Source organism: Centruroides sculpturatus, unplaced genomic scaffold (assembly GCF_000671375.1).
Source record: "Centruroides sculpturatus isolate CEXI.00-Female unplaced genomic scaffold, Cexi_2.0 scaffold494, whole genome shotgun sequence".
In the NCBI taxonomy this organism is placed as follows: Eukaryota; Metazoa; Arthropoda; class Arachnida; order Scorpiones; family Buthidae; genus Centruroides; species Centruroides sculpturatus.
The window spans coordinates 132,102-143,333 of NW_019384697.1; positions in this window are offsets into that span (position 1 = coordinate 132,102).

The window sequence follows — 11,232 nt, forward strand, 5'->3', positions numbered from 1 at the left end:
TAGCGTACGTTGCTGGACCGTATTAGGGCAACGAGATCCGAAAGTAAAGCGACTATTATTTTCATTTTGCATCTTTTAAGCATTTTATGTCACTTTTTATACATATTCTAAAAATAATATTAAAGAATAATCGCGGCTTTAATTTTTAAAGTGATAACAATTATAATAAAAATAGTGTCATCGATTACTTTCTTTTACGTAATACATTAAAAACATCTTATTCCACAATTGAATGTTTTAATTTGTATAAAACAAACATAAAATTTATTTTTGAATATGAATTGGGCGATCTGCCAAGTAGGGTACCTCCGCGAGGACTTTCTGTGGGAAACTCGGCCTATTTACGCGTTATATACAAGAATACAACCCGAAAAATTTCACCTGGCGACCTCTCGATTGGGTCCGAACCCGAAACCGATTATCGATGTTTAGTGGTTTTATCCACTAGTAGCCACCATTTTTGAATACGAACCAAACAGAAAAGATAAATGGCGTTTATCAAATAAAAATGTAATATCTTTGGCACAGATTTAGTGTTAAGAGAGCGGATATCGATTTTCGATTAATTTAGTATTTTCCATCGGAACTAGCGCATCGATTTGATAAATTTATCGCAATAAGTTTATAATAAACTAATGAAAAAAAATTGAACGAATTAAATGTATAATGTTGGTTTAAAACAATTTACATTTGAATTTAATGTATCTAAATATTGCAATATATAAATAATATTACATTTTTCATTAAAAAAGATTGAAGTTATCGAATGATCGATGCGTTGGCGTAAAAATAACGTTAGAATCGCTTATCTTAGCGTATTAACCGTACGTTCTTCCAAACAAAGAAACAAAGATCCATACGTTTGTGATTTGGTTGGGTTCCCACTGGCCAAATAAAAATTTGGTATCGTTTTTCGGCCATTATAGGTTTATATATTAATATTTACAATTCGGATGCGCAAAATTCATTACAATTATCATAAAGAAATTAAAGTCGAGACGAAACGCTTATATACGGTATACAAGCATTATAATTTTCACGAAATCTAGTTGAAACCCATGTAAAATATAGATCCAGACCGACTTCGGGAACCATCGAGCCAAAAAAAAACGTGCTCGAAATAATTTCAGAGTTAATAATATATTTAAATCGTAATATTTATTCCATTTTACGCAATAATTTGAATAGAAAATACATAACATTTCTACTTATTAAAATTAAAATATATGCATCGATTTAGAAGAGAAGAGCAAAAATTCTGGCGCAGTGTTCCGGTAAGACCGGAGTCGGAGCTCTACAAATATTCTCATTAAATGATTTATGAAATTTAGTATCGTTCATTCGTTATAATATTTCGAGGATTATAATTGGTTAAAGAAAGGAAAAAGACTGATAATTACTAGTCTGGTTTAACCAGGTTACTGGCTATTATCCATCGATTCTTCTTATTGTAACGATAAATTTTTTAACGAAAATTAAACGTTTATTGTCACTTCTTTGTTATTTTATCAATATTACATTTTTATAGGCCATTAAAAACTCGTAAATTTGTTTAATTATAAAGTATTTTTTTATTAATTCATTTAATACTTTCGTTTTATTCGTCTATCGGGATTAATTTTACAATTTATCGATACATAAATTGTAAACTTTTGCGAACTTTTTTACGTAAAATCATACTTTTAACTTTTACAGTATATTATTCGCCATGAAATTTAAAGTAATAAACGAGAATTGAAATCAAACCTTAACACATATATTTTTATATACGATTTTATGTTTATAAATAATATTCTTAGGACGGATTAAATATTAAACGAGAAATAAATAATTCTTTAATCATTTAAAACATTAAAAAATTAAACTTTTATTTCGGAATTTCTATATATATACATATACACAGTAAGACTCGTTTAACGTTATCTCGATTAACGCCGATTCGATGTAACGTCGTCCGCTCGAAGCCTAAAAAAAGTTCAAAATTTAAGCCCATTCAAATTATCGCGGCATTTCGTCGATTCGTATATAACGCGATTATTCCCGAACACCGACCGATGGGCAAAAGGTGGCAATTGGTCGTAGCGCCGTACTTCCCTTAGATCTACGTTTGTTCGGTGCCATTTTGGAAAAAATATAACACGGCGAATGCCGTGGGCAATGTCGACTGGGCTGGACAAGAATTAACCCATAAATGCGCGAACGGAATGTGCGAGTAGTTGTGGCCGAAGGTATTCGAGAATTCTCGACGAGAAGGGCCCATCGTCGACCAAATTGTCGACCTAATCGATATAACGAGACTAGGAGACGTAGACGAGCGGGATATTGAGGAGTTGCTGCGGGTTTTTGGCCAGAGCATTACCGACGACCACCTTCGAGAACTGGCAGAAAGAGGAATTCGTGTAAAACTGGAAATTAGTGATTCTGAAATCGAACCCAAAGAATTTCTCACAGATTTTTTTAGTAAAAGTTTGGTAACGATAACCGATATCGTTGATCCAGATTTTGAAAAAAGTGCAAAAGTCAGACCGAGCGTTTGGATGGCATCTCCCGCTACCGACGTTTGCTTAAGGAAAGAAAGAAGCCACTTCACTACTTTATTGCAAAAAAAAACAAGAATTTCGGAACAGCCGAGGCCTTCGTCACAAAAAAATCAACTTTCCATTTCTGTGCGCGTACGTTTATGCGTTATTTAACATATATTATTATGCAAATTAATATAAAAATGACTTAAAGTAAAATCTGTTTATTTTTGGTGGCGTGTTTTTTTCCCTATTTACTGTGTTAAAACGACCTGGTTTAACGCTGTGTCGTCTAGGAACGTATCCCCGCGCTAAGTAGGGTCTTACTGTATATTTAATTTTTCACTAAAAAGAACTTTTTATCTCACTGATTCCAAGGGAGCTCTGGAACTTCTGGAAGGCAACGTGCGTAAGAGCGTTGGAAGGCGACAACAAAAATTCATTTTGTAACAAAACCTTTATTATTGAATTTCAAACAAATACGATAGAATGTTATTTTTTAGACGTACGAATACTGTATTAATTAATAAAGCGCTGCGAATCCTCGTCTGGCAAACAACGACGTATAACGAAACCTATTTTACTATAGACTAAATGATATAAACAATATATAGCCTAATTCGATTAACATTATTTTAATTGCATCGCGTTTGCAATCTCCGGCGTTTACTTTCTACCTCATATAGGCCTAATCAATTTTAAGGAAAATTCGACAACGACGATTGTAAACGACACGCGGGTCATCGGCCAACGGAGATACCTACCGGGAGATCTTTTTACGGGGAAACTGGCACCTATTTAGTTGTTACTGACGTGAAGAAAACTCGAAAAACTTCACGTGGCCAGCCAATTGTCCAGGCGCGAATCCACCACCAAACTAGTAACTACTAATATTTAGTGGTTTTATCCACTCGCCCGTTGGTGGGCCGATGCAAATGTATTTGCATTTTTCTTGCTTTATACTTTTACTTTTAGAATTGATTTTGTTTTATTTGTAAAAGAAATACTTCAATTAAAATTTATTTTTCAATGTATCATTTCTAAATGATTTTATGGGGACGCTAAAGAAAGATATACACTAAAAGGGAAAGTAATCTGAGAAGTTCTGGAAATATTGGGCTAAGCCCACAATGGAGACGGCGGGGCTGAGGGACAGGGCTCAATATATGTGGGACTGACCATCCGTGAAAAATCCCTGGGGAGTTGCTTACCGGAATTCTATTCTGGGTCTTCTAGAGCGCCAAGCATATGCCTTAACTGCTTTGGCCGTCTGGCCTTCGTAATAATAATCGTTAAACAAAGAACGGTTTAGTTTTATTATGAAAATTATTTAAATGCATTACAATTTTTAAAAACTCTAGCAACGAGTTGCTTAACTTTCCCGGCAACATTTGGTGGCGTCATCTGTTATCATATTTAATTTTAAAAATTTTATATTTTTAATTATTATAACATGACAAAAAGCTTAATTTTGATGGTAGGGGTGGGTTTTATAAAAAAAAATTGTAAATGCTAATAACGAGTAAAATCGTCATTAAATCCGACCCTACTGGAACCCTTTATCTCTCTACCCCCTCGACCTTTAACCACCAAAATTTAATAGCATCAATCACCCTAATAAACAAACCTTCCTGCAAAATTTCCGAAATTTTCAATAAAAGACACGAGTTAGTAAGCTTCAAACAGGGTGAGCAAAATCGTGTCCCTTCGCATACACTAACATCCATACATAGAGAAAAACGCTTCAATGTTTTTGCATTTCTCGATGTTTCGAGGTTTCCCGAGTCCAAAATGTAAAAATCTTGGAGGTCACTTTTTTGTCCGATTGCCATACTTTCTCTTTCTTATTATATAACGGCCGGGAAAGTAAAAATAATAGCTACTTAATGATGCTATTCTGATCTCCCAAAATACTATATTATTTGCTTTTTAAAACGTCTTTGGCTTTGCGGATATTAAAGACTTTTTTTCTTATTTACCTTGGATTTGGTCGAGCCAAAAATGGACGGAGCGTGACATTCCCGTTCGTCTCACTCATAAACATTTCCCGGAATCGAACTCATATCCTACACGATAATACGACGAACCTTTTACCATCTGTCTAGCTTTCTTAATACCATAATAAAATAAAAAGCGTAGGATATTCACCTATTTTGGGTTATTTAAAATGACTTTAAGATTGATCCTAAACCACCGAATCAACTCCTAAAAATTAATTTTTGTTATTGACAGTTCAGACGTAACGCGGACATTTACATCGCTAGATCTCCGTTTACTAAAAATAGGACATCCCGGATTAAAGAAAGATTGCGATTAGAAAGAAGAGGGTCAACCGGATTTTTTAGAGGAAGTCGATTCCAAATGACCAAACAAACGAGTTCTCGAGAAACTATAGTGGAACGACCGGAAAATTCATTGAGTTGACGTAAGTCGTTGGTTATTGAAAGTGTCTCTTTAATGAATAGTGACTCACTGGCTCCTTTCGTCTCTATGATTTTCCTTTCTTTTCGTGAATCATTGAAATGAAGAGTAAATTTTAAAGAAAGTGATTTTGTTAAACATAGTAAGATTGTTACGATCGAAGCGCAGTTTTAATTACTTTGTTATAATAGAAGACTATTCGAGATTATAAAAAATTGAATTTTTAAAAATAAAGTGGGTGGACGGTAGATGGAATAGGGTTTGTCTTAGGGTTATACTATAACAACGGTGTATATTTAACTTCATTACGGTTATGGTTAAAAAATTACACCAGAGATGCATTTTAAGATACTTGTGCAAAAATGTTTGTCGAAGCGTGAAACGGTGAAACGTGGACTTCAAAGCTGTGTAAGTCGTGATGGACTGCAGTTTGAGCACCCGCGTTGATCAAATTGTATTGTATTGTATTAGTACTGTATATATAATTGTATATGTAATCTCAATAGACGTCATTTACTGTCCACCTACGTTTGGTTAACTTTGCATACGGGGGGTACAAAAGTAGGTATACAGTTGAGAATCTGAGGAATACAAATGTTTGGTGTTTGTTACAGTATTGTTATTTTTATTATCTTTTATTAGTTCGTATTCCTTATTTGTGATTTAGTTTATGCGTAAAAATAAATGTTTTTTCTTCCTATTTTCTCCCTGTATGTTTTTTTCTATAATAACAACAACTTTATACCTACTTTTGCACCCCCTCTGTATATTCTTCAAAGAGATTGTTTACGCATTAAGGAATACGAAACGACGTAGTCTATTATCAATCTTACCGGAAGAATTTTGTGTCAATGAACAAATAATACACGAATCATACATTATAAATATTTACTAAAATATTCACGTAAAAGATTCTGAGTGAAAATTAAATTAATTTTTCCTTCGCTTTGAAAGTTGTGAATTTAGTTTCCTCGTTGTCGATATAACTCCATTTTTCGAATACCGAGTTTATGCTTCGATTTCCACTCGAAAATATAGTTTAAACCTAATGATGTGGCCAGCCGAAATGCTTCTTCTTCTTTGGCTGGACACTCGATTTGTGTTTGGATTTTAATCTTGGCTTAATTAAGCTACATAATTGCATATCGAGATATTGTACGAACGTGAAATATATTGAAAAATTCAGCATATAAACTTATTTCTTATCTTAACATTTGTCACGATTTTAGGTCTCGCTGTCAGTTATATTTTTATCAATTTTACTTTTGTAAACATTAATATTTTTAACGAATAACATTAGATTCTAACTGATTTATATGTAATGAAAACTGCAATTTAATATATACATATGTATATTTTTGAATAGAAAAGTATTCGAAAATCAACGTTTAAACGTTTTCATCTAATGAAATGATATTAAAGCAATTAAAAGATAATATTATAAAGAACCACATCTACGCCTGTTACCCATATTATAAGATTACAAAAATAAATAAAACACTACAAAATCAATTTTGAGTTATATAAGTATAAAACTGTCAAGAAAGATTACAAGTAATAAAAAAAAATATCTTTAAATTCTCAAATATTTGAAATCGTATATAAAAATAGTTAAATATTTTATTTATTTTAAAGTTTACAAACTTAAATGTCACTTTATCAATATTTTTCAAATGGAAATATTTATTAACGCGTAGAAGCTACTTACAAATTTAGTCGTATATCGATCAATTAGAAATACAGCTATCGTGTTTATTAGTTGGTGGAACATTATTTGAATTTGGCCTTTCGATTTACGGTACTAACAATTCCCTAATTAATACTAACGGGAAGATTAAAATGTTTCCGATGAAACTGGAAAGAAGCCGACGTAAGCCTAAATTCCGCAGACTACGTATAAACTTCATTTATATCGCTGGTATATTTTCGAATAGTTACTGCGAGTTTCCTTATCTCGAGTTTATTAAGTATCATTCAGTTGCGTAGCTACGGGAAGGCCACGAGACGACTAAGCCCCCTAAAATTTATAATATCTTCCAGCTTAATACCCTAAGCATTGGCCTATTATAAGTTATGATATACGCTTTCGCTTCCGTTATATAAACTTACCGTAGGTTACTGTTACTTTTTACGCGTGAACTGTAGCTAAGCTGGGAAAAGTACCAGTCGTTCGTTCTTTTTGTATCGCGTTTACGTCTTAATTTGCTACTGTACGGTACTGTACATCCAGCCCTCGCCTTTCGCGCTATCAGATAACGTAAACCTATTTTTAACGGATTTAATTAATAATAATCACCCGTACGAAGCACGAAAAAGCCAGAATATTAAATATTAGTGTCGATTTGCTATATGTTTGTAAACCTATATGATATAAATTATACGTTTCGTGATTTTTAAGCTATCGAAATTGTAAGCGTTTAATAATATCAAGTATTTATCATCCGTATTGCACTTTCAAATGATAATTTTATTATTTAAATGATACAAATTTTCTTAAAGTAAAACTTGAGTTTAATAATATCACAAATACTTCCAAAATGTTATTTCGGATTTAATTTATTAATTTCTCATTCTGACTCTTATTTCTTAGTCGAGAATATAAACTTACGACCGTATTCAAACCGAGAGTCGAGAAGCAGAATTTGAAAATAACCAATAAGCTTTCGCGTACTAAAATTAATACGAATGGTAATTGGTTAATTTGGTTCTCGCTCGCGAATACGGACGTTACACGTCTAACATTAAACTCTTACAATCGAGTTTGCTCGGGTTTGTTCGAAGATATAAAACAGCTGAATGTGAAAAAATTAATGAAAATTCTATTATTCTGCTATAATTTTAATCTTAGGATATTTTCGATATTAATAATTGGACTTGGTTACCGAATTCGCTTTAAAAGTCCTCGGATATTTAGCTCTTTTTTCAAACAATTAACTATAACGGCATTGTTTGAAAAGTGATACCGAGTCGAAATGGGCAAATACTGCCCTTTTGAGCAGTATTTGCCCATCTGTAAAGTTAATTGCTCGAAAAAAGATTTGGAATGTTACGTTCTAAGAATGTGAATAACAATGCGAGTATTCGATATTTCGAATGTATCGTCGATAAAAGTAAATTCGAATACAGTACTACGAATACATTCGATATCACGCCATATCAGTTCTAGGCTATAAACGGCGCCTTTTAGGCATTTTTTGATCTAATTCGAGACAAGAAAATCCCGAAAGTGTTCGAATGCTTCTTTTCGTAAATAAAAGTAAGTTAAAACGAGGACAATCGCCGATTAATCTATTGTAGTCGAGATAAGAGTACTTATTACAATAACTATTTAGTTAATAAAATTATCAACTAAATAAGTTACTGTAATCGTACGCGGTAATCCTTAAAAACTAAAATCAGTTATTTATAGTATATCGTAAGCGGGGCTCGATTTGCGCTTAAGATATATAAGCCGCAGTTTAGGGCCCGACATTTTTACACGTATTATTATTTAGTGGAGGAGAAGGGTCCGTTAAACGTTATAGCTTAGGCCTGGATCGATCCCCCGAACACGGGCCCTTTTTTAAAACATTCGATCGAGCATAAATTAAATAATCCAACATCAAATTATTTGTATACTCTAGCAAACGAATTTTAAAAACGAAAACGTCGACTTAAAATATTTATTAAGTAACGAATAATTATTATGTTTAAATTTTATTATTATTTTTTCAAATTTTCGATGGATGTTTTTAAAACGTTAAAAGCTATCCGAAAAGCCAGAATATCAATTGATTTAATAAAACGTTTCACGTTTTCATCACTATACACCACGCGGATTGTATTATTATAACGTAAATTTAGTTCCTTACGTATATAAATACGTGCCTGGAATTACGTAATATAGTTATACACTCGCGGTTATATAATATATTGAAGTTACGTGCGTAAACACGAAAATCTTTCGTAAATCATTTTACGGTCGGCAACCGGAAACGACTCCATTGGAAAGTTCGAAAAGTCACGGAGTAAAACGACGGAAAATTGCGTTTATTTATTTATTTATTTTATTATTAAATGGCGTGTTTAATATATAAATACCGTATAATTGTATCAGTGGTTGCAACGCCGCATTAATCAGAACTATAAGAGTTTAAGTCGATAAGATTACGGCTAAAATTGCCCTACTCGCGCGATAATCCTTATCGTTATTTTATCGTAGACTCGATGGCGCCATCTGCATTTAAAATAAGTAAACGCTAAACAAAATTTTCTTATTAATTGGCTTTTTTCTTTTAAAATTAGAAATTTATAACGTAATTAAATTTTAAAATATAAATGGAAGTAAAATATAATGTCTATTAGAATATTACGAGAAAACGACGAAGATAAAGTTATTCTCCTCTCCAATTATCGGCGTTTCTGGTATAGGTCTAAATAACTATAAAAAGTACAAAGCCGATGTTTATATATTTAGAATGGTCGGTAATGATTTTAAATAAAATACTACCGTATTTTAATATTTAAAATCTTCTTTAGTTTCGTAATTTTACTATTATAAGCGTCGACAAATAATGTAGTTACGCCACTCGATTTTTCGCATAATTTACATTATTTTTAAATATAAGCGATTTAAAAGTTTAAAAATTTTTTCAGATTGTACCGTTTATCTTTTTAAGCCCAACTTTTATCACTTTTTGACGGTCGGTTCCGCGGTTTCCCGGGACTGAAGAGATAAATTTATACGAATTTCTCTTTTTCGAGATCGTATAATTTTTATTTATTGATTTTTAAAAATATATTAAGTTTTACTTCTGCCGGATTAAACGGTTCGTAATCGAAACGAAAAGAATCGAAAGCGTGGATCGAATTAAGTGGTATAAGAGACGAATGGCTTAGATTTAGCCCGTATTTTTTGTTTAAATATAGTTAAACCGAGACGTAAAGACAATTTGATTTAATAGTCGTAAGGTTAAAATCGAGAAAAAAACATCTTTGGACTACTTAAATTACACCGTTTAATATTTTCCGGGACGGTGCTCTTCGACCAATTTATGTCCCCCGGTCATTTTACCACATAAATGATAGCGCCTAGAACATTAAATTTGTTAAACAAAGAATAAATAACGTGTATTAAACTCGATAATATATACGTATTAAATTGTGTTTTAACGCTAATAATCCAATGGTTAAATTAAAAATAATTTCTCAACATCGAGTACACTTTTTTAAATTATCGTTTTATATTTATTATGGATTACGTCCGTGGGATAGGAAGCTTCGATTCTCCGATTACATTCGCATTTTCTAAATAGGCTTTTATGTCTTACTTCACTAAATATTTAAGTAAATGTAATTAGTATTCTTCGCCGCAAATGATGATGTAGCCGATCGGTGGTAAAAGTAACTTATTGAATCTATTACCGAGCATCCTTCGCTCCAAATTCTAGAAAAACCGGAAATATTTTTATATACATTGTGGACTGTACATTAAATTTTAAGACCCAAAAGTTAAATTTTGTATATAGCCGAATATAGGATCCGCATAATGTAGAAGAGGTACGGTGGCTTAATGGAGGATGACTGGAAACGATTAGCCGTATATTTTAAAAAATTATTAGAATTGTTAGCCTTTTTTCCATTTTTACGGATTAAAATAAGCCATTAAGCGCTTCTGTAGTTTTCTTTCTACTCCTTTATCTGTCGGAAATGCGGGTTAACGGAACAACGCGCGACTAGATGATAATTCTAATTGCTTGATGTAACAGAACAAATGCGGAAGTTAGAAATGACACATCGGGATGTTAAAAAGTAACGATACCTTACAAAGGAGTATGGAAACGCTTTTAGAATCACTCTAAACAAACTTATCGAACGGCGAGTGAAAAACAAACAGAACCTTTGTAAGAGTCACTCGTCGCCGTTATCTGTTTGAACTCTCGCAAAGTAACTTTTCTTATTTATATCGATATTTACCAATTAAATAATTACTTATAATGTAAATTTATCGGAATATTAATAATAAAAACACTTTTTGTGTCGTAACGGCGGAATTTCGACTACGACTGCAATAAAGGAAGAACTAACGATCTTCCCTTAATTAAATGCCAGCCAATTTATATAAATCTATCGAGGCGTTTAAAGTATTTATAACATCGATTAATCATCAAAAACTATTTATGAAATGATATAAATTAATACATTATCTGTTAAAAAATTTCTGACGCTATCGTGTGGGAAAAAAAATTGATAAAAACGCGTCACTAAGTGACGTAAGCGTGATTCACACTGGAAGCGCCTTAAGACACCGAAA